Source organism: Myodes glareolus, chromosome 21 (assembly GCF_982192425.1).
Source record: "Myodes glareolus chromosome 21, mMyoGla1.1, whole genome shotgun sequence".
Classification (NCBI taxonomy): domain Eukaryota; kingdom Metazoa; phylum Chordata; class Mammalia; order Rodentia; family Cricetidae; genus Myodes; species Myodes glareolus.
The window spans coordinates 59,720,766-59,745,882 of NC_142046.1; the positions used below are offsets into that span (position 1 = coordinate 59,720,766).

The 25,117-nt window shown below is 41.1% G+C and overlaps 1 long non-coding RNA gene across 1 annotated transcript in view; it reads left to right on the forward strand.

Moving 5' to 3' along the window:
- The first annotated feature begins 632 nt into the window (after positions 1-632).
- Positions 633-25,117, forward strand: part of LOC146890376 (uncharacterized) — a 32,901-nt gene continuing 8,416 nt past the window's right edge. The window contains exon 1 of the long non-coding RNA XR_014998777.2: positions 633-947. This is a non-coding gene — a long non-coding RNA (uncharacterized LOC146890376). The remainder of the gene's footprint in view (positions 948-25,117) is intronic.

Consider the following 25,117-nt stretch of genomic DNA (forward strand, 5'->3'; position numbering starts at 1 on the left):
CAAGACTTGAGAAATGTCTGCCAGTGCTTGGTGAGGATTTTTTTTTTAATCACAAATTAGAAATCTCGAAAGCATCAGTACAGAAGGACTTAACTTCCCAAATATACATTTATTAATTGCTATTGTCTGTGCGTATACATATGAGATTGGGGCACGGGGTACATGCATGTCAGGACAACTTCCGGGGTTAGTCCTTTCCTCTACCAGGTTATTCCTGGGTATTGACACCAATCATCAGCCCTTGAGACGAATGCTTCTAACTGTTGGACCATTTCTCCAGCATTCAAAAGGGATTTAAATATAGTGTAGAATTTGGAGCAGCTTGGGCTGTAAGGAGAAATGATTTGCTATCTGCTTCCCTCATTTCCTCACGGTGTTACTGGGGAAGACTAATCAGAAGGATCTCAAACTTTGAAGACTCAGAATAAACAAGCCATCCCTTCCAAAGTCATGGCTGGAGTTATCACACTCAGAGTCTAATGAAAGAAGTTATTGGAATCCCAGTGATTTAAGTTAGCAGTGTTGTCAAAATGGGTTTGAAACACTCACTGATAAAATGTCACCAGTGAGGACGGAACTCTTTCCTTTCAGACTGCAGGCTGTAACATCAGGGAAAGTGGAAGCTACTTACGGTCTAAGAATTAGACTTCTCTTCAGAAAGGATTCTGAAATTGTGTGCCAGGGGTCCAGCCACCAATGTCACACGAGGGAAGTGTCAGCACTCTGTTCCTGAAACTCAGGACAGAGTGGCGTCACAGTGCCAGAAGCTCATGATCTCGGGGAATGACTTAAGCTCAGTTCCATGTTTCTTTTAATTCATTTGTTTGGTTTCTGGAGACAGAGTTTCTCGTTGTAGTACTGACTGTCCTGGAACTCTCTTTGTAGACCACAGGGGACTTGGACTCAGAGATCTGCCTGTGCCTGCCTCCTGAGTGCTGGAACTAAAGGTATGCATCACCACCTCCCAGTTCAGTTTCCTTTTTTTAACCTCGGGAAAATAGAAGTACTCTCTCTATTCATTTTGGACTCGCATGGGAAATGAGGACGGGATTTGGCTTTTCCAGTGAGTGGCAATCCCTGTAAATTTCCTCCTCTAGATCACAGACGGGATTAGAGACAGAACTTCTTGCCCTCAAGTTAAGGGACTTCTCTTTCAAAGAAATTAATTAACATTCTGTCACCACGTACCTTTCTGAGCTCCCTCCTCCTCCAGATATATTCTAAACACAAACTTGAGTGAATTAGTATTTCATTTCTAATTAAAAATAACTACAAAGAGTGTCACATGCAGTCATGGTGGACATACGTCAACAATGTGCTTCAGCGTGAACTCTAGAGAAGAGTTATCTCAAGTTATATGGGTGAATATTCAATGTTTCTGTGAATTTGTCAGTTATGAGTAAATGTTCAGAAGAAAGATAGGTCCTATGTGTTCACACAAGACATAAAATAATAAACCCTTGCTTTATTGTCAAAGCCCCATATGAATCTTATACTTCCTTTTTATCTGGACTAATTAAATATCTAATTGGAAAAAAATAAAAGTGAAATTTTATTTTTGCCTACACAACAATATTAAAAAAATTCCCATTTGCCAGAAATCATGCTCTAGTAACTTAAAATGTGCAATATTGTATAAAGATCCCCAAAGAAGAGAAATTTCTGTTATAATAGCTATTTTATTTTCTTAAAACCATTTCTTAATAAAGTTATTTAATGTCAAATGATAATATAAAGATCCCTTTGAGCACTGGCTTTAGGAGAAATAGAAGTTTTTCCAACTTGTAGCTTGAAATATGCATTCAACTTAACAGTTTGAAATAATGTATACTTGCTGACTAAAATGTAAGGAGAAAGAAGCAGACGTGGACAATTAGAACAGAAGCCAAGAGATTGTGGATGAGACATTGCTACATCAAGAAGAGACTCGGTTTCCAAAAAAGTCTAACTTTCTTTGGAAATTAAGGATAAATAGATTTATTGTGATACTCAGGATTTCTGGTCTTTAACAGAATTACATACTCTTTCCATGTGTGAGACCATGTGCTATTTGTCTTTTTGTCTCTGGTTTATCTAACGTCATATATTGTCTTTCAAATTCATCTCCATTATCGCTAAAGACAAGATTTTCTTCTCCTATTGGCTGAATAACATTCCACTGTGTATGTGTATATCAGATATTGGAACAGATTTTAAGTGGCTTACCCTCCCTCCTGATATCCTCAAATTAATTATGGAAGTGATCAGTGTATTGATCTATTTGATTATGATTATCATTATAACATTTATACATCTACCAAGCCAGCTTCTATGTCTTGAATATGTACAATTTATATCATTCAAATATTTTAAGATCAAACTAGGGAAACAGAATAGAACCTGCATTAGAACCGGGTTGTGGGGGAGCAGCACAGCTCTTTGACTTTATTGATTTAAATGAAGAAAATCTAGATATTGATTTATTTCATAGGTTAACTACGCTATCTACCTATGTTTCTGGAACTTTCATAATGAAATACAGAAATAAAAAGAGCTTAATGTAAAACTGGCCACGATGATGATGTCAAGAAAACCTTTTTGAAATGTCAAAAATTTTACACTGAGTCACCAGAAACTATGATTTTTTTTTTTATTCATCCTCAAAATGAACTTTCCCCAAAGAACAGGAGTCGGTAACTGCTGTGCAGACTGCAGTTCCTTGACCAACACAAGCCGCATCTGAACCGCTCACTGAGAAGGGTTCTGCAGTCAGCGGGTATCCCCAACGGTAAGCTGTAGCTCGGCAACACGGTCAGCATGTGCTTACTGCTCCGTGACAGTTGAGTTGCGTTCAGACAGTCCTGCCACGTGGAACGTTTTACTGTTCTCTGCTTAGAAGTCAGTGGTGTAGAACTGGAAAGAAGGGCGTCACTTTACAGTATCTGAAGGCATTTTAACAAAATGGTGTGTCCACGTGACACCAAAGCTTAGACCAAAGCAGCTGCTCTCGTTTGATTGGGGATAGGAAATGTGTTGTGAGCCTTTGAGTTCTGTCTATGCCAGGATGAACCAGGAAATGGCAAAAGGGTCAAATCTGTACATCTGCGCGAAACACTTGGGCTCTTACTCACACACCAGGCATGCGGGAGAAGACATATTGCCTCTTCACAAAGAACTTCTCTGCTTATCCATTTCCAGAAAGGGCTTTAAGGAGCCCCTCACAGAGGCCTGAACAGGCAGCAATATACAGGATAAAAAGCAGATGAGATAGTTGATCGTTTTACTTCAGAATTAGGTCTAGTTTGTTTCGATTTGCATAGTTATATTCATGTCAGACGACGGCATTTCTCCAGGGGTTTACATCCCATGGTCAAGAACTGAGAAAATGCAATATTAATCGCAGATGTTTGGTTTCGTTTAGACCAGAGGATAAGGAGGCAGAGAAACAGGCAGAATAATCGCAAGTATTTCCAAAGCAAAGCAGCGCCAAGCCTTCCTACTGTGAGCAGGTAGCTTGCTCTTTCATATTCCCCACAGCTAGACAGGGTGTGCTGATGTTGCTGTTTTATTCGTCCCCAATCTATTGTCTCCAAGCATTCCAGCTGAGTCATCTTTTAGGCAGGCTGCTGTCTCCAGGCTGAATTCCTGCTGAGTACTTGCCTCTCTGTGGCCTTCAGGACTGGAGAAGAGTCTGGCTCCTGGGCAGGAGCAGAGGTTTCTGGAAAGTGAAGGATGCAGTCTGAGGACCCCACAGCCTTCCCTCCATCAAAGAGGATTCCTCCCACCGTATTAGGAAGAGGGAGAGCCATCCAAGCCGTGTGCTTTTAATCATTTTAACTGATGGCAGTCAAAATGCCAATTAAATAAATCTTAGGAATACTGTTTATACCTCAGATTTAAGTGACCTTGAATGTTTTCTGGAACTCCAATTTATCATGAACAAATCCATACTGAGCTCACAGGCAACGCATTAATCATCTGCCGTATAAAATAAGCTACACAATAAAATTAAATTAAATCTCAATTTACCAAAACATTAACATGCTAACAACTATCAACTTTGTGAAGTCACAGTGTAGGGAGGCAATGAATAAAACAGTAGACTCACTATACTAAACAATGTAATCGAAGTTAAAAAGCTGTTTTCTGTGTTCTTTGAGAGAAAATAACAAGTTGTTTACTTTAATGCAGTGACATTTTATTTTGTGATTAATTTTAAAATAACATTGTAGAAACTACAAACTCATTTTAATTTGACAAGCATTTGGTAATTAAATTTCAAACAATGTACGGGAACCCAGAAAGCACTCTTCCTTTGACATGTATTTTATAATTTATTTTAAAACAATGCCACACAAATCTGCTAAGGCATAATTCATTTGGGAGTTCATTAATTATGCAAATGAGTTGCAATTAACAAATCTGTTCCAAGGATGGCATTTGCATAATAATGAACTTCATGTTTGTGACATTATTTAATAAGATACCTTTGTGCATTTTTAAACAAAACACTCTTGTGAATGCTATATGATGAGTTGGGGTTGAAAACAGACATGTAGTCAATGAGATTCCGAGTCGCGTGCAGATAAACGTTGTCAAAAATAAACAGAATTATATGTAATTCAAATAATAAATATGGATTTTCAGAACACAGGGGTTTTGATTAGTCTAAGCTTCCCTAGATAACATAAGACATCAATTTACATTTATAAATACCAATATACAAATGAGGTTAAAATAAGATGAACCAAGCAAAACTATAACTTCAACTTAATATTTCTAGTGAAAGTGGGTCATATTCTATAGACACAAATCCTAAATCACAAACTTTTTCTTTTAAATAAACATATTACATGTCAAAAGACTTCTTTCACAAACTTCACCACTTTTCAATCAGTCATAATTTTTGGTCTTCCACAAAGGGTATAACTGTGGTCAAGCTAGTGTGGATAACAAGAAGGTAAAGGGCGGGGGAGATGGCCAGTGTGTAGATGTGCTTGCCCTGCACACACGAGGACCTATCTTTGAGTCCTCACCGTTCTTCTAAGAAGCTGGGCAAGGCTGTGTGCCTAAGACCCCACAGAGCACAGTCAGGCAGATTCTGAGAACTCGCTGGCCAGACAGCCTCGCACAAATGACGAGCTTCAGGTTCAATTAGCTATCCTAGCTCTATGTAATAAAGCAGAGGGAGAAGGGGAGGACAGCCCATGACTGTTCTGGCCTCCACCTGTGTATCCACAGGCACATCAGCACACACACTCCAGTGCATGTTTTACACACACACACACACACACACACACACACACACACACTACTGCCTTTGTGTTAGGCAAAGATCAGAAACAGGAAATACTAAAGTTCAACGAAAATTCTGAAAGACAGAAAGGTTATGTGCTCTAGAGAAGTCTAGGGATGGCCGAGTGATTTACTTAGTTTGAAGAATTCAGAAAAAAAGTCTTTGAAAACGGCTTGAGGGACAAAGTGCTTTTCTAAAAGTGTAAGAGGTCACCAGGAGGCATGAAAATAAAAAGCCCTGGAGGAGGAAGCAGCATGCATAAACTCACGATGCTCACACCCTATGATGGGATTGCAGGAAATGAGAGAAAGATCACCATGACCTGAGGGAGGGGTCAGGGTGGGGGGCGAAGACTTGTGGAGGAACACCGACCACCGGGGGTCTGAGACCCAGCTTTAGAGAGGTGAGAACAGCATACTAAGAGATGGCTAGGAAGGAATGGGTGAGTGGCGGGAAATACGTAAATTCCTTTTCAGGGCACTGGTTCCACAGTGTCTTAATTGATTGAAGGTAGGATGTGGTCAGCTGATTTAATGAACTGTATGTTTGCCATCTCAAAACAGTGGGATTGTGGTGACCATTAAGAGCATGTGGTTTTTTGTACATCTTCTTGATTGAATCTTGGGATTGCTTCTCACTTTGAAACCAAGCATCATGTAGGAATCGCCCCACAACTCACCAATCTACTTTGTGTAGCTGGACATTCTTTCAAATCTCACTTCTATCCCATCATGTCAGCCTTCAAAATGATTTCCTAATGAAACAAGTAAATAAGTAGCAGTGGAAGACAATGCAATGCCGTGAAAATCAAACCAGCAGAGTCGGCAACACAAGAAGTGCCCCAGATGCTTCTGTTCCTCACTATTTCCAGAACCGCATGCAGGAATGAACAACAGTGTTCATGATTTCAAAGCAGAAGAGTCTACCCCAGGAACCCAAGGTTTGTAGTTTTGCCTGTTTTAGATAAATGTCAACTTTCTCAGGGGATATTATATTTTGCAAAACTTTTCTTTCATGGTAAAGTCCTGCCAACAAACACCCAGCGATGATCATCTGTCCCACAACAGTGGAAGTCGGGAGGTGGACATTATTAGCTTTTGGCCATCGAGCATCTATTCTCTCTTAACGGGACTCAGTTTCCTTAGGACATAGTGTCTCCCCTTTTGTGTGTAGTTCTGCTGGGTGAGTGATTGTGCAAGGAACCTCCTTTCTGTTCCTTCCACTAGTGTTGGGACCATTTGGAGTCCTGGCCTCCAGCTGCTCTTCCCTGCTAGAGATCTTTACTTTCCTTCTGATTTGAGTTACTGAAAGCTGTGTCAAACTTGTTTACCAGCTCTGCTTCACGAGCACATGTTGCCTTGGCCTTGAGGATCAGAGGATAAGGTTTTCACCTGTTGGTCCACCTGACTGTTGGGTCTATAAGCCTGCATGGTGCTTTTGAATAGAGGGCTTCTTACCAATGACTAGAGGTCCGTGTCTCTGTCTGTGTTGTCTGTGAGTCTTTGTGTGTTTCAACCTCCAGCCCCTTGTCCAAAGTTCGGGAACTGTATGGTAGCGCATAGAGCGCAGACAGACGCTGTGCGCTGCACTCTAGATTCTAGTAAACCTTTCCTCAGATCCAAGTAACTAAATTATCTCCTTTAAGAGAGTTTTTGTTAGAGCATTTCAAAGCCTCCTTAGACATATCTGGTTGTCTCACCACCTCTGTAGCATCCTGTGACTCAACAAGCTTTGCTTGAGTGGACGCTTCTGCGCTCAGAGGAAGCAGCTCCACAGCACCAGAGAACTCTAAGGTGTTATAACAGCATACAATATTCAAGTTAACCTACCACAGAGCAAGTGTCCTACTGAGTCCAAACAACCACAGCTTCAAAAATGATATAGTAAAAGAAATTCAAATAAAATGTTATTTTGAATAAAGAGAGGATCCAGGGGAGGTCTGTGTAAAGACGGGTTGTCAGTGGTGGCCCTGACCCGTGGTTCTGAGTGGTGTGAAGCAGAGGTTCAGAACTTGTTCAAAGTTTACAGAGATACTGCCAAGTAACTTGGTTCCCTTCAGAACTTTATACCATTTACCAAGTTAGCCATAACCGTGGCCTTCGAGAGGGGCAGGCAAGGAAACCTTCACATGGTGTTATCTTGAAAGTGGGCCTCGGACAGCACTAATGACCCTGACATTGAAAGCAGATGTCAGCCACAGGCCTTGGCCATCAGCGGTGTCATGTGGTTTCGAAGCAGCTAGCTGGTTCAAATGTCTCTCCCCACTATTCAAAGTGTGGAAAGCACAGAATAATGATTTCAATTGTGACTACGTAGTAATTGCTGTGTTGGTGATGGTTCAAGTGTCAGTGTTACTTGCTTACGTTTGCTTCTTGCGAGTGCCTATATAGAAGAGATTACGGAGTGAACACTTCCATCAGGCACCCGAGCGTTTTAAGCCATGGGAATGCTAAGCACGGTGATGGAAGGGCATACACAGGATTGTTGAGAGAGGCAAGTTGTTGGGCAAAGATGAGCATTGAGGGTAAATGCTTTCCCCCAGGTGTTTTATATTGGATTGTGTATTGGAAGGAGAAGAAATGAAGGAGATCCCCTCACAAAACATGTTTTTTTTTTCTAATGCTGCCACTGCAGGCAGGCTCTGCCATGCATTGTTCAGTATGTATGTCCCCGAAATCCTCCTAACGCGCACATACGTGCTCTCAGGATCTCAATGGCTGTCCTCTCTGTGTGATCAGTCTTGAAGCGGTACCTGCGATTTCCCCAGCGTGGTCTTTCCTGCACTCCTACCCACATGATTTCCTTGTAGTGCCCACTTTACCTTTTCAAATCTCATTGCCAGGGTTGGGGCACGTATCTCAATGGTAGGGCACATGCCTAGAATGACAAGACCTTTTAGAAAGAGGGAAAAACGGGGACAGAGGGGAAAGAGGGACAAAAGGGAGAGAGAGGCAGAGAGGAGTGGTCCCAAATTGTTGTTCCCTTGGAGGAGGTCTACTCAGCAGCTTTCCAGAGGGCAGATGGAAGTTTCATAGATTATAAACATTCTCTCTGGATTTTGACTTAAAATGAGTCAGGTTAAATGAGACTGATCCCTGAGAGTTATAAAGATACAAGGTCATCTCTAAAAATGTTGAATAACAATCATTGCTCAACTGTTTCGATTAATAACTGACATCTCCAGCTGAACACTCCTGGGAATGTTTCAGGAGCTCCGCTGTTCCATCCCCAGCCCAGGGCAGAGACGGGGAATTCGAGCTCTTTAAAGGACTCTCAACTGAGCCCGGCGTGGGACTAGAGTACGGAAGCCCATGCTAGGCTGAGAAGGGCTCAACACATGGTTGGCAGCAGGATCTCTTCTGTTCGGTCCTGCAGATTTTGTGCTAGCTTCCTGCTAAGAATGATCCCTGTCTTTCTCCCTCTGACCATTGATCTTTGGTTGGCTGTATTGATCTTGAAGATGTGTTCATTTGTACAGAGGGATGCACGGTTCAGACTCTTCTAGTTCTAGTCCAAAGAGGAGTAAATGATTGCAGACACACAGGGGTTTTCAACAGATGCGGCTATGCTCTAGTCAAAATAAGCATCTATATTTCATTTAGTCATTATGCTAATGGGAGTAAGCAGGCAATACACAGATGAGAGAAGGAATAATGATAATTGCTAGTATTAAAAATAATAGTTGTAATTTATCAGTCTCTGAGCCCAGTAATCATATCTAGCCTCAAAAGCACTTGTTTGTTTATAGGAGGCATTTTTCAGCCACCTCAGAGTAACCCATCACACTTCCCAAATTCCCATCTGTTTCAGTCCTTTCCCACACCCTCCCTTGAGAATCGCTCATAATGTGGCCACCAATGTCATGCGGCCTTGTGGTCAGCAACATCCTTAACTTGTTAGATGTTCCAAAGGGCAGACTTAGATGACCCTCAAAGCATTCTTAGCAGTCTTTCCTTCTTCATAGCTCCTTAAAATGCAACAGGAATAGACTGTATCAAGCTTTAAACGGTGTTCATTTAATGACATCAATTGGCTACTTTCTATGTGTATTCTGTGAACTTCCCTTAAAGGGAGGAGCAGAGAAAAAGAGAAGGGGATAAAGGGAGGAGAGGAGGCGGGGGTGGGGGAGACCGGGAGGAGAGGAGATGGGGGGGAGACCAGGAGGAGAGGAGAGAGTGATGGCAAGCTAGATGGCAGTAACAAGAAAAGAAAAGAAGCATGGAGGAGAAGCTATGCGTTTACAGAGAAATATTATTTTACCTAAGATATAAAAGAGCTCCCTCTTGTATTTTATAATTGTAAGCAAAACAGAACTACTAAGATTGTCTTTCAGGGGTCTTTGCCCAGTGTTATAAGTTGTTTTCTTTATCACTTCAGTACATACTCACAGGGTTTTTCTGGGTAAGACCCTGAAGAGGGGTCCAGAAGAGCAATGCTCAAAATTGGTTGGTTTCAAACAGTGACATGACATTTCATGTTTGTTGAACTTTTCATTTGCCCCATCTTGTCTTCTCCCCAGTGCCCAGGAGTGTTGACAGAGGTTTCTGTCCTGCCTGGTCCCACAGGCATTCAGTCCCAAAGAAAAACACAGAGGTCTACATTAATCACAACCTGGTTAGCCTATTAGCTCAGGCTTCTTATTAACTAAATCTTGCATCCTAAATTAACCCATAATTCTTGTCTGTGTTTAGCCACATGGCTTGGTACCTTTTATCAGCGAGGCATTCTCATCTGGATTCCTCTGTGTCTGGGTGACAACTGCAGATTGAACCTTTTCTCTTCCCAGAATTCTCCTGTTCTTGTTGCTCCACTTCTACTTCCTGCCTGGTTGCTCTGCCTATACTTCCAGCTTGGCTACTGGCCAATAAGCATTTTATTAAAACAATACAAGTGGTAAATCTTTACAAAGTACAAGACCATTGCCCCACAGCACAGGAAGACAGGAGTATTGATTGAATCTGAAAAATCATTCAGTTCCCAGGGTTCTCTGGCTAAGTCTGTTCAAACAGAACAAAGCACCATTACAAACACAATCTTGTTCCATCTTAATTAAAAATATCAATGATAGAAAAAATTTAAAATCTTCTATTCTATTGAGAGAAAATGCACAGGAAATTTCTAGATCCTTCGTTTAGAAGTAACAGAGGCTGGTGACTTTAGTTCAATTTCTATGTCTTCCATTTAAGATTCCAAACTGGTTCAGTGTTCTCAATTTTCTCATTCATATACTAATAACACTAAGAGTACACATATGCTCTCTTTCTCTCTCCCTTCCCCTCTTCTCCCCACCTCTCATACACACGCAGCAGTGTATTGTAGGAAACATAATTAAACTTAAAAATGTATAAAAATAACTTGTATGGTGGCTGACAAAGTTTTTGTTCCAAGGCAATATATTGTGTCCTGCCATGTGTGATGAAGCTGGCCAAGGTCAACTTCTCATATAGTTGGCAAAGAAACAACGCTGACAGTCACGCTGCCGTTCCCAGGGATAGCAAAACTGAAATGGAAGTTTCCCTGTAAGCATCTTGAGTCATGTTCATAGAGGAGAAAACCCATAGCAAGAGTGACTGCAAAAAGAAGAGGTTCCGGGGCTGAGCAGTACAGTAGGAATGGCAGCACCATGGCCGCCAGCCCTCCACACATGCTTCTCCCCTCTTGGCTTGTGTTCTATCTTCAAGCTTACATCATAGTTCCAGATGGCAATCAGAGCTTCATTGGTCACATCTGCAGCCCAAACCCCGGGAAGGAAAATCAGAAAGTTAAATACGCCAGATTTCAAATAGGCTAGGCCAAAATCTATTTCATTTCACAGAACTTAGTTATTTTGTCATACCTGGGTTCAAAGGACAAAAGAAAAATGCAACCTCTTGGTTGTTGACTTGTTTATTCTTGATAGAATTTTGTTTCTGAGAAAAACATAGAAAAGGAAAAGGCTTAAGCAGCTTCTAGTCCTTCGTCACACCCAAAGGGAGGGAAAGGAGTTACAGCCAGGCACAGATAAATAACCTTGAACTTCTCAAGTACTGATCCTGGGTCCACATGTGAGCCTTTCACTTCCACTATGTGCCAACCACTTTCGCTGGTTTAATTATTTCAGAATAAAACAATTACAGAGGATTTTTCATAATGTAAAGAGAAGCAGGAGACTGTGCTTTAGAAATCAACAGCCCCTTTGTGTCCACAAGCCATCCCATAATAGGGTTTTTCTCTAGACATCTCAGAGCATTTGGCCTGGCAAAGCTGACCCTTGTTGACCCTTGACAAGTTATAAATTGGCTCATTCATCTTAAAGAGAAAAAGTATTATCCATTCTCTTACAGTAAACTCCCCATGCGTTTTATTTCAAATGCAGTGAATTTTCAAAAGAATGTTTTTATGCATATAATTCACTTGCCAGATATTCAAAGTGTTCACAGATTTAACAATACACATTAATTGAATGCTGTAAAATAACCTTCTGTGATATTTGCTTTCCTAAATATTTACCAGTACTAAAAATTAAGCTTAATTCTTGATAGGTAAAAAACCTAAGTAAATATTCTTTCATTTTATTTAAATATATCCCTAAAATTGTAAACACATTGTAGAATTTTCTTAGAAGATGTTTGGGACCCAGAAGAAACCATGCACACATGAGAGTCATTCAGAACCACTCTGAAGTCTTTATTATTGTAGTGGACCTGTGTGAATCTCTGCAAGTTATCTGGAGGAAATAATTGATTAATTTTGTTCAGAATTGCCATTTCTCATGATCTTAGGCAAGCAATTATTTAAAGACGGTGTATTAACAAAAGATGCATGGCGAAAGGGAAACAAAAGGCCAAGAACAGCAGAGTGTCTGGTTACATCCAGTTATGTCATCTTGTAATGCTGTGGAATCCTACATTTGCTTCCTGTCAAGTTAGAAATAAAATGGTAATTGTGAAACACAAAATAAAGTAAGCTCTCCAGGCGCCTTGAGAGATCCAAAAACGGAGAAGAAGTGAATCACCACTGTACAAATGAAGTCATGTTACCAGGGAAATTCAAACAGAAAACAGTGAAGAAAATCCCTAAGAAGGAAGAGACGGAAGAAACCCAGAATTCAGAAGTCAAAGCGCTCCACCGGACACAAGGCCCCTTTGCTCCCGGGGGGCATCACTGCCCTCCCCGTACCCTCTTACAGAGAACTGTTCTTGGGAAGCCTCTTCTATGAAATTTCTTCCTGCCTCTGAGACTCGGTCTGTACTTCCTTTCCAAAGGACAAGTGTTTAATTCTGCAGATTCACTTTCAACCTGTCCCAGATTATATAGCCTATATATTCCATAGCACCATACACTGTGGCTTAAAGAATTCACACATTCTAGAAAAAAAATCTCACTGTACACTTAGTGTGTAGTCAAGAGCTATGCTACCAGATGCTTGGGGACCAGGAGAACAAGTTCCAGGTTCTTGGGTAATTATTCTTTAAAACATTGAAATATTCAATACAAATCCAGTTGAAAATTCAAAGACAGAACCTGATGTTTTGGACAAATCTAACTCATGACCTTTCAGATATTGCCCAGGCTGAAGAGGAAGCATTTTCTAGCGGGAAAAATCACACTCTTTATGCAACAAAGGCTGTTTTCAACGGCCGGAGCACCAGCACTGTTAAATAGACCTTCGAGGACAGCTGTTCCGGTTCAACGGCGAAATAACGAGGCATTCTACTCTGCTGCCATCTGATAGGAGGGGCTCAGACAAGGACTCCAGGCAGGGAATCAAGGATGGTAACCGACGACATAGGGGGTGGAGGATAAGCGAATAGAATGAGTACCACCAAATGGGGTTGGGATCCTGTTCTAGCTTGACTAACGATTTCTATCCACTGAAGTCCCAAACCTAAATAAAGTAAGGCATGTAACCTTAGACAGCTCTCAGCGAGGAGAACATGTGCGAGGCTGCCAAATGGGCCATTGTTTCTAAAAATGTCATGTTCCAAGATGACAGTAAGTCTGCTTTCCAGACAACTGGTGTTTATATGTGCTCCTGGGCCAGCGCTTTCTTCCTTCTTGACTTGTTTGAGAGAGACGGGGTGTCATCCACATGAGCTGATGGCTGTGGTTGAAAGAAAGTGTTTGGAGTTCATGAATATGATTTTCTCCTGGGGTACAGTACAATAAAATTTACTGAAGGAAGAAGAGCAAGGCCAGGTTGAGCATTTTCATTTCAGCTTTCTGTTAAGAAACACTAGAATTCTGAGTCTATAGAGAACTCTTATTACTTAAGTTTATAAGAATATTTTATTAATTGTATATTTTGCTTAAATTCCTTCATGATGATTCCTTCAAGATAAGGCAGCTTTTTGGTCATTTCCAATCAATAAGCACCTGTTAGATTTTGTTTGTCTAATTCTATTTGTGAGATTCATCATTGACATATTGGAAACACTTTGATATAGGGCTTCATTTATTTCTCAAGAACCAACTTCTGAAAACATAACTGTTGCTGACCTTGGGGCCTTGCAGTCCCTTCACGCTGCTCCTATCCCAGCCATTGGTCCATTCGTTGTCTTTATTAAAGCCTTCGAGGTTCACACAAAGCCGGAAGTCACGCCGAACCAATCTGTTTGACATTCACGGTCTGTCTCCAAACCGGGACCTTTCTGCTTTAAGTCTGTTGATTCTTGTCTTACTGTCTCCCCTGGTAAAAGGCCTTCCTCACTGGCTTTGCTGCCAGGATTGTCCTCCCATCTCCTGACACACACACACACACACACACACACACACAAATAATTATCTTAACAGCATCAACACCCATCTCTCTGCCTAATGTCTTTCACTTGTCCTGTTACCAGCAGGAGATACTTTGCCTTCAGTCACCAGCCTGACTCCAGGGCCATTTCTTATCACAGCTCTGCTTGTCCCTCCAGTCTCCCGCCTCTTCCTGTTCCCTCTGCTTCTAGCCACTGACCAAGCGAACATCACCAAATATCCTGTTAATATTCTGGGTGAAGCCCTACACCCAGGCAATGATTTACAGCAGAAAAAGGACCCTCATAATGAGGCTATAATAGCAACGCCAAAATAGGGATGTGTCCTGCGGCTATTCCTCTATCTCCCCCCCCACCATCTCTGTAGAGAACAATTTCTGAACATCCACTCACATCCGCCACTGTGCTTGCTAAATTAGCTATAACAACTGTGGGGAGATACCCAGTAATTATTCTAGGTATATCTGAAAACTCGTCTGGTTCCACTCGCAGTATTCCCAGGGAAAATGAGCAGTAGGCTATGCATGTGTGTGTGTTCTGTGTAAACACATACACAGCAGTGAGAATCAAAATATTTCAACCATCGGGCACAGGAACTGATTAATCAGATGGAGCCATTTATTTTATCCTGAATTCCTTATCACAGAAAGAGAAGTGGAAGAGGAGGATAGAGGAGGGGAGAGGGGATCAGGGGGATGAGCAGAGGCACTAGAGTGGTGAGGCAGGGGTAGGGAAGGGCACGAGAAGAAACTGATTTAAGGACCAAGTGTGCGGCTTTGAAGCGAGGTTCTAAGCCTCCTCTATACACACCAAGCTCAGAAAGGACCGCAACTCAGGCCTGAGTTAGAGATGAAAACGTCTTACTTTTTAATTGTTTGGGGAGCTACATGCCACTTTCTGAAGACTATCGATGCCCATCAACACAAATGTGACGTTCTTCCAAACACACACACACACACACACACACACACACACACACACACAATGGTTTGATGAAAAGCAGGACAGTGATCAACAAAGAAAGAGGACAAGCCCAGATCTGCCCGGCTGATAAAGATGAGTCAATTTTATCTTCACAGATGAATCCCCTTCTACCCTCAGTCCCCCCCCCCCACCAAAAAAAAAAAACAGAAAAAGAAAAGATATTAATTGCAAAAGTTTTCCAGATGTCCGCAGCAGTTGACCAGAGCGCCTAGGTTATTGCTTGTCAGACTATTAATGGGTTTGGCTAACCCTGCTAGTCATTACGTTCCCCCTCCTGTGAGTCACTTTCTGTGTAATTTATGCAGAGGTTTTGCCAAGATCTGACAACTTTCGGGATATTAACATAAAATTAGACTGCGGAGTTGAACAATGAGTGGCTTTAAAATTAGCCGTGGTGAAAACCAATCACACCGAATTGGCTCCTCCTTTGCATTGTCCTCAAGTTTATTAGCTGTCTTCCTTTTCAACATTCAAGAGCTGGTGTCAGTCATTCTGGCCAGGTCCAAGGAAGGGTTGAGAGGGGCAGGGTGACCTTGGAGAGGGTCTGTGCAACCAAGTTAAGATTTATATGTCCCTCCCATAAAATGTGTCCACAGAGGCTTGAATGGACCAGTGAAGCCCCTCTTCTTGAAACTGATCAACACACACACACACACACACACACACACACTCTGGAGCCCATCTGAGAGAATTTCGCTTCAGCTGGGTTCCACACAGCTTGCTTGGTGAATGCCATTACAGAATGCGATGTGCGTGTTAATAAGCCGGGACATCTGGTAACCAGCTTTTTTCTGATTCATTAACTGACTGCTTCTGTGGCCAGCGGGGAGGAGAGGAGAAACTGGAAGGTTTATGCTTTTGGCAAATGGGTGTTTGATGGATGTCTGGTTTCTTTGGTGTTGCCTGCACTTTTTAACTTTCCTCCAAGGTTAGCATTTAACATCCCAGCAACCTTTGGAAAGCAGCGCCCTGCCCCATAGGGAAAACAAAGGATGCTTAGGTCATTCTATGCAGTGTGAGCGAGGGAGCAGGAAAGAGAAAGGGTGGCTTAGAAGAGAAACTGCCTTGATCGTGTTTAAAAGCACAGGAGGAAGACAACAAAGGGCTTGCTCAGTACACAGGTAGGGACCAGGCAAAGCAGGGACCAGTCTTCCTCAGTCTCCCTGCTTCCTGACCTTGAAGGCAGTCTTTTCACCTCAACACATGGCTTCAATTAACTTGTTTTCTTAATCTGCTGTTGTCTTTTGAGTTAATAAAACTGTGTGCTTGACTTTCTTTCTCTCTCTCTCTCGCTCTCGCTCGCTCTCACTCTCACTCTCTATGTCATTCATATGCCTGTAGGACACCTCAAGCTGAACAAACTCCAGTAGGCTTCCTAATCCTCCTCTAAAAAGTGATTAATAAGTGATTAGGGACCCACCGGAGCATTCTAGGAGAAAGTGATAATTTAAACTTTGGAAGAATGGACAGTTTCAACCCAGGTTGTGGTCAACCCTAGGGATTACAATGAGATGACTAGAATGTAATGAAAATGCAAGTGGGAAACTCTATAGCGGATGATAAAATCCTCCCAATGATCACAATGGCCAAATTATATTTGCAAAGAAATGCCTTTTTCCCTTTAAAATTTACAAAACAAAGCCCCTTATTTGAAGTTAAGCAGGTCCAAATGCTCAAGAGGATGATGGACTAAAAGCAATCGGCCTTGATGGTACACATCGAGGGATGAAATGGGCAATGAAGTTTCCATATGTTGTTTTTATGCAGTAATTAGAAACTGTCACACGCCGTTTCATTTGTTCATTTCCTTGGGCTTATTTGTGTGTTGGAGTTTCCTTTGGAGCCGAAAGGAGAACATCAAACTGGCACCCATTAGAAAGGTGGAGCAGTGGCTGATGGGAGTCCTCCCAACCCCTAGGCACTAAGGACCGGTGCCAGAGGCAGGAACGTCAAGACACATTGTGTATTGAAGCAGGAAGCAGCGAACACAGCTGCCCTGGCGGAGAATCACCTGGCGCGGCCTCCTGCCTGGGTGGGAAGGCTGACCGAGCCCCAGAATCCCCCTGCAGGTCATTATGAGGCACTTTGGCACCCCAGCCTGGGCTGTCCTTTAAAGCATTTTCCTTCCGTCCTCAACATCTGCCTTCGACGACTAGTAAAACCAAACCTGAACCCGGGGCTCCTGTGGGGCTCAGGGTTCCTATGAAGCCTGAGAGAATCTTAAAAACAGCTTTCCAGTGTTAAAATATGACTAACAAATCCCAGGACTCTGGAATTAGAGAGAAGCTTCTCTCGTCTGAATTGTGTTTTATCTCTGGACAGCTGTTCAACGGAACACTTAAATGGCCTAGAACCATGCAAAGAATTGAACTGCAAGACAAGACTTGATTTGTAAAGTAGTAAAGAATTTCCTTACATTACAATGTGGGCAGAAAGAAATGCCTTTAGAATTTTAAAATGGAACCTAATAAAATCTTTTAAAACCTTCAGTTAAAAATACAAATAAGAAAAAAAGACAAAACAAGAAAAGACAGTGTGAATTGGCAAACACTATTGTTATATTAACTTTGATATTTAAGTTAATGTTAAACATTAAATTAATGTTAATTCAATTTTAATTTCAATTAATTTAATTTAATTTTAATTAATTTTTAACATTTGTTCTTTGACTTTCTATATGTAATTTTCTCACAAAATTACCATAAACCTAGTGTTCTATAATTTTCCAACATAAAAGACACAGATAACAATTTTTCATGACAGATATTCTACACTATTACTTTTAATTACTGTATAGTATTCTAGAATTTACACATTCGGTGTTATTTTTTAGGCATCATTCTTGTTAGGTATTTGGATTGTTCAAAATATTCTCCTGTTATTATCAATGTATGATCAACATGGGCTATCTATATTTGATGTATCATTATAACCTTGGGAACTATTTTCAGCAGCCAGAGTGCGTAGTGGAAGGCTGTGCCCATTTTCAGGTTTTTGATACATATTGTCAGTTGCCTTCCAGAAAACTTGTATTAATTTAGGATCCCCCAGCAGAGTGCATAGTCCTGGTTCCCTCCATCCCTTGCCAACACTCAGCATTCTGTTTCTTTTTTATCTTTGCTAATCTGAGTCGTGAAAAATGGTGTCTCTTTGTTGTCTTAATTAATTCATTGCTGAAACCAGCGTTTCTGAAGATAGAATGGCGCTCACTCCTTTGATGGCTGTCACACGCCAGTCATGGAACCCAGACGTCACGACTACTTGGGATTTTATTGTTGGCATTTCGCAGCAGGTAAAGGGAGGTCTTGTCTTGAACACGAGCGATTTGACGCTTCTAGGAAAATACAGATGTATGTAAATGAAGCCCTGAGGTCATGCTGTCCCTTGTATCTGGAAAAATACAAAAGACAGTGAGATTTTAAACCCATGCTCTGGCTGTTGCAGAGGGAGGATGGAACCTAGCCTGCAGGAAGTCTGTGTTATTGGTCAGCCAGTGGAAGGCATCCGTTGGCAACCACACAATTGCTGGGGGTGACTGTGTTGGTATCTGTAACATGTTGATGTGTAAAGTGAAAAAAATGAATCCTATTCCTCAGGAGAGTCTTGCATATGTCAAGGATATTGTCTCATTAAGCCAATCCATTTATCAACCCGCTGAATGCCAATTAAATTGCACAGGGTGGTGCAGGTATATGGTGGGCTGTTGGTGCCAAACTTTATTACAGCTGAGCTTCTCTGGCATACTGCATTCCACTCCGTGAAATGGTAGGCACACCAAAGCCAAATTAAATGTTCTTGAAATAATGCCTTTAAAGAGGATGAAACGCCGCAGCCTGGCAGAAAAGAATGCAAAATGTAATGTCAGTTCTTAGTGTACTTTTAGTTCCAATGAAGATGTCAAGGCTCCGATCCAGCCAGTGCCAAATGTCTTCACAGCGTGCAAATTAGATCAGTGTAATTTCATCAGGAGAATGATCAGTCTGTGCTGTAGTCATGGCTGAATTCGCTGCTTCTGCCCAGGGCTGGGCTGTGGACCTGCAGCCCAGCTGAGCTCACACCGACATCTGAAGAGAGAGGATGGAATTTAACATACTCCTCTCTCCACCTCACTTTTTAGGGCTGTTTCTAGAGGGCGTCTAGCATAGTTAATAGTAAAACTAGTTGGGATTTTTAAAAATCTGATTTATAACAATTAAACCCCAAGTAAGTGCAATGTCTCATCCCGCTGCTGAAGCACATTTCAGAAGGTGTATATGTGTGCCTAAACATGAAGTCCATGCTGCTGAAGCACATTTCAGAAGGTGTATATGTGTGCCTAAACATGAAGTCCATGCTGCTGAAGCACATTTCAGAAGGTGTATATGTGTGCCTAAACATGAAGTTCATGCGAGCACAGGTAGACATCATCATGCTGAAAGGATTGAAATCTCAGGTATATTTTGGAAATAAATACATGCAATTTAAAAATACTGATAAGATGCCAAGTATCCTACAGAGTCAAAAAGAGCAATAAATCGCAAATATGCAATAAACAATACTGAAAATCTGTAACCATAAACCAAGTACAATAATGATACAGTGACTCATTTCAATGCTAATTATAGGGGAACAGTGACCTTACCACGGTCCTGGGAAGGAGAACACTAGTGATGTGACTTCTAGCTAAGGAGACTTGGGATTTGCCAGTCTTGCAATGAGAGGTCATTCCTATTATTAAATTATCGTCTCCCTGTCTGAAGAAGTTAGCTGTGCTTTGTCTCCGAATTTCCAAGCCATTATGATGTCATAACGAAGCACCTTGTTTTGATTCAATTGGCAAAATATTTTATGAAACTTATTATATGCTACTTATAAATGATTCAAATATTTAGACGAAGAAATTGCTGTCATAACTTTCGTAGTGTTGACAGTCAATTTGGGGCCCTATAAATTATAGCATCTTCTCTCCTTTAAACATCATAAGCATTTCCTGCTTTATTAAATATTTAAAGTTACTTCAATACTGAGGGAAAATGTAGCACCCTCAATTGTTAGCATTTTAGGTCAACACTGAAACCTTTAATTCTTACAAACCAGCCTGGCTTGACAGGTGACTGATTCCTGAAAATATTTCTCGGTGGAGTCACTGAGATGAAAGTGACCATGTCAAGGTTTTGGTTACAACTCTGCTACTTTTCAGGACCTGCCCTAAATCTATGACTTAGTATCCCAAGGAAATCAATGCATTGATAAAATCAGATACAGTCCATTTTCATATTCCAAAGACCCTGTTATGAATTCCACATTCCAAGTCTTAATTTTCTAAGAATGGGGCAAACACAGTTCAAAGTTCTTTAAAACTGTAAAGTTGAAGATAGGAAGGCCGTGCCTTCACCTCTGTCAGTCACTGCGGAAAGCAAATTCTCCTGCACTGGGAAGTCATTTGATCACTGCAGTTATATGGGGACACGCTTTTGGATCATGAAAAATGATCACTCCAAGCTTGAAACTCTTAGTGTTTTATTTTGCCAGTAGAGATACCTAATAACTCACCAATAATCTAGTGCTGCTCTGAATTGCCTGCCATTCTTCCATCTTTTGCAAACCACTTGGAATCACTACATGCCCTTTTCTTTCATTTCCTATTTTAAAATAGGGACAAAACCCAGAGCTAGCTCCAAGGCTTGCCAAGACCCCAAATGCCAAGCCCTGGAACCTTCTAGCAGCAACATCTGGCCTTTTTGTGATTTCCACAAGCAGCTGTGCACTGGACTCAGAATTGCCACTGGGGCGCCACATGGCCAAAATTCTACAGAGCTGGGACTAGTGAGGGAACATTCCTCTTCCTGCTTAGCTTGACTATGTCACAAAAAAAATTAGAGGAAGAGTGGGGAAAATATTTTTCTACAGAAAATAATTTAAGAACCTTGATACTTTAACTGATAGTATTGCTTTTCTACTCATTTGTGAACTTTTTCAAAAGCTCAGAAAAATAATTATTTTAGTTCAGGATAAATTTGTTTGCATTTGTATGAAATTGATGGACCACATCAGATTTACATGCAAGAGCTACTAAAAGTTCTGAATATAGAGGGACAAGCCCTAACACTTCCAAAACACTTCCTCCAAAGCAAACATTCTACTTTATTTTTTTACTTAACATTTCCCATGGAAGTAGAGTGCTGTGATCATATTTGATATTTGGTTTCCTATGTCATTAGACTGTTTAAGATGTGTTTTAATGTCTTTTTCAAGCAGGAAATTAAAATTCATATCCAAGTAATAGCAATGACTTCCTTAAAGTTATTATCGATTTAGCATAAAAAGCAATTTCAAGTGATATCTTTTTGACTGTGCAAGATTAATCAGACACAAGATGAAGTACACTGAAGTTAGCACATTGCCTCCAACGATTTTCTCTTTTTCAAGGGAGAAGATAAAGTAAATTTGGGAATATTTTGTGTTGCATAAAGAACACTGAAGCTAATACCATGTGAAACTACACAGATTTCTTCACACAACCATTTTATTCTATTGCCTTTATAAGTTCCTAGATTTTAGCTTCTTACTAAATGCTGTGTATTAGGACATTATTATATAGTTCATTTTCACTGATAGTGGAGTTTTCAAAATTTCATATTCCCTTAGAAATGAATTTTTGCATAAAAGTTTAGATGTAAAATATATTTCTACTCATTTTTATCTCGTGTTATTTTTTAGGAAATCATTATTTTTTATAATCCTTTCATTAAGAAATGAATGAGGCGCCAGTTTCTTCAAACCAATACTTGACTATTTCGAGTCAGGATACAACATTTTTAAATAAATGTGAGCGATAACATGTCAAAGCAAAAAAAAAAAAAAAAGAAATGAATGAGGAATTTAGTAGTTCTTAAAAGGGATATGTATAAATGAGTGAGCCCTTACCCCTGGAGTGAAATCAGAGATACTTTCTGACCAACATCAGGTGAACGCTCACTTAGCCTTCAGAGGAAGAACAATTCTGTTGTGAGCACAGTCAGCAAACTGTGTTGTCCAAAGCACTTCAATGCCTAGCAGAAGTGACCAGTGAGCGTGGCTAGAGGGTGAGTACAGATAGTATGGCTGAAGGGTCTCCCTGCAAGCCCTGCACCATGGGAATCATAGCTTGAGACACGATCTGTCTTCAGTGTCAGGGAAAACATTTGGAATATCTCCTTTACTAAGAGGGAGTGATCTCAGGCTGGCAAGATGGCTCAGTGAGTAAGAGCACTTACTCCTCTCCCAGAGGACAGGAGTGTGATTCCCAGCATCCACATCAGGTGATTCGCCAGGTAACTCCATCTCCAGGGCAACCAGCATCTCTCTGGTCCACACTTCCACTTCTATAAGGAGAGGAACTTCTTTTTAAATTTGTGACTTTGGAAATATCCAAACTAATTTCAAAGATAAGGACTAATACACTGTTTTATAGATACATCAATTTTTATAAAATTATAACTAATTGCTATAGGAATCAGATCATCAAGTGGGGAAGCATTCTGATTTAGCTCAGATTCAGCAATGGGGTCAACACTATGAATCCCATGGAACTTCATTCCTTTTTTGCAAATTGTCCTTTCACTGGGCTCCAATGGCTGCACTGATGCAGTGAACTTTCAACAACTACAAACCACTTCTTATTGTGTTGCTACAAGAATAAGAAAACCAAACATCTTTGGGTAGGAGATCAGAAACACAAACATTGGGCAGGATGAAGATCTGATTTCGCTTTGACCCCCGTCACGCATTATGGGAACTAAGAAGGAACTGAATGAAGGCACGCTGTTGACAGGGGTGTGGAGCAAGGTCTCAGACATGTGGGAAACTGGCAAAAGCTTTCCTCCGAGTCATGCTCAAAAGGCAAAGCCTTCCTTTTGTCCCAGCAGGAGAGTTTAAGAAGGACTGGCCAGTGTGTGTATAACTAGCAATTGCACCTTCCTTCTGCGGCTGGTGACAACCTGAGACTGCTCACCCACAGACACCTCCTAGCTAACCCTGTGATTTACATAACAAATGTACCTAGATTCAGGTTGCCTTGGCAGTGGGTGCTGCTCCATCAGAGTACAAATTCCCCACCTGACCCAAGCTTTTCTGCATATGTGTGTGTTTCTTTAGTGCCTGTCTTTTCCTCATTCCCTCATTGGCCCCATCAAGCCAAGTTGCCAAACTATGCGGTACCATTTAGGATAGTGTGTTTCTCCAAGTTGAAAGTACTGGGACAGAGGGGCAGTGTCCATAGAGTGTGTCAGACTGTAGCTATAAACTACGGGTATCGGTACAAGACGGTGGGCAACTGCATGTGCAATGATAAAAAATATAAGTGTTAGACTGCTTCATATCATATTCAAAACTAACGTCAGTCATATATCTATTTTTTATATATAGAAACTAAAGCTAAGAGCTTAGAGTCGAACACAAGTGTGTATCTCCATGATCTTGGGTCAGGCAATATTTTCTTATAGATATGGCAGTAAGAACACAGAATGGGAGCACATATAGATGAGCCAGATTTCATTAATATTGAAAATATTTGTTCTTCAAGGGAAACAAATAGACAAAACAGAATCTGGGATAAAATTTGAAATTATCTATCTAAGAGTTTAATGTATAGAATGTAAAATGATTTTTAAAGTAGTGTAGTAAAAGGGAAGAAGGAAATTTCTCTAAGGACGATACATACACATAGATAACAAGCACATTGGAAGATAATGCCATTGGCTTTCAGAGTAGCCGAAGTCAGTACTGTGCTTGTAGGGAAAGAATGCCGTCCTGTGAGACTGTGCATTCTAGATTTGCGCAAAGCCATCTACAAGAAGTCTCAAGGCTAAGAGAATGGCACGACCTCCCACATCTGAGCCTGGGATGTTTGCTGCAGCAGGATGTTTGTGTAACAGCTGACCTTTAGCAGGAGAACAGCAATGCACAGCCTCTGACCACAGCTTCCTTGCTCACGGAGACTGCACCACCATGCAGCCCCCTGCTCAAATCCCCGACTAAGGCAGGCTAGCCAACCCTTTGTTTTCCATGTGTGTACTAAGCACTCTGAGGGCAACAAGGAATACAGCACCCTGGTGTATCTCCATCCCAGCAGCCAGCATACCTGATCCCAGCTGTGTTACCTATGGCTCTCCTTCATAATCTGTTACTTTCCGTCAGGTTTTTAGCACCCAGCTGAGCAAGTCATGGTATGTGCCATAGCGTTTCATAGCATGATTGTTCAAAAAAAAAATTTTGGAAACTAGTAGGCGATAGCAAGGTGGTAGAGGTACCGAAGCCCTCATATGTGGCTAGGGAGAATGCAAATGATGCCGCCATTGTGGAAACCAGCTTGGCTATTATGATAGAATTATTATTTCACCAAGCAGTCCATTCCAACAGAGTTGAAAAGACTTGCCAAAGAGCAGAAGTAATCCACACACAATGTGATCTCTCCTTATAGATAATGACAAAAAATGAATGAAGTGCTGATTCATGTAAAATTTAAACACTGGAAGAGAAACCAAACATAAAACTATGAATACTATATTATCCCATTTATATGAACTATCATTATTTGTAAAGCCTATGAGTGTAGAAAATTGTTAATCATCAAAGCCTGGAAGAGAAGTGGGAAATCTCTGGTAAGAGGCTTAGGGTTATATTTGGGGTTGATGAAAATACCCTAGACTGCATAGTCTTGTGAAAAAATAACTAAACGTTCTACTTTATCGGGGTGACTTTTATTAGATGTGAATTATGTGCTAATAAATACTCTTACAAACTCCTCACACCCCTCTCATCCGAAAGTCCGTTGTCATGGATAACGACAAGAATTGATGTCACATTTCGTTTTCAGGTTTGTTTCACCCACATCTCCCTTTCAGACAGCCCACGGGCAGAGGCTAACCCAGTCACACACTCTTTCCTCCTCGTATCGCCATTTTATACAACCAAGATCACTGATCACTATAGGTCAGCTAGAAGAAACCATGTTTTAAAAGGGAAAAGCAAAGTGTCGTGTGTAGAAAGAACTAAGACTGATCCCGCAAGCCAGGCCAATGGTGCCACTCCTGCCTTGAGAGGCTCCATGCATTCGCTGCACCTTAAGGGGCATCCACATCCTTACCATGGCCCTAAAGAC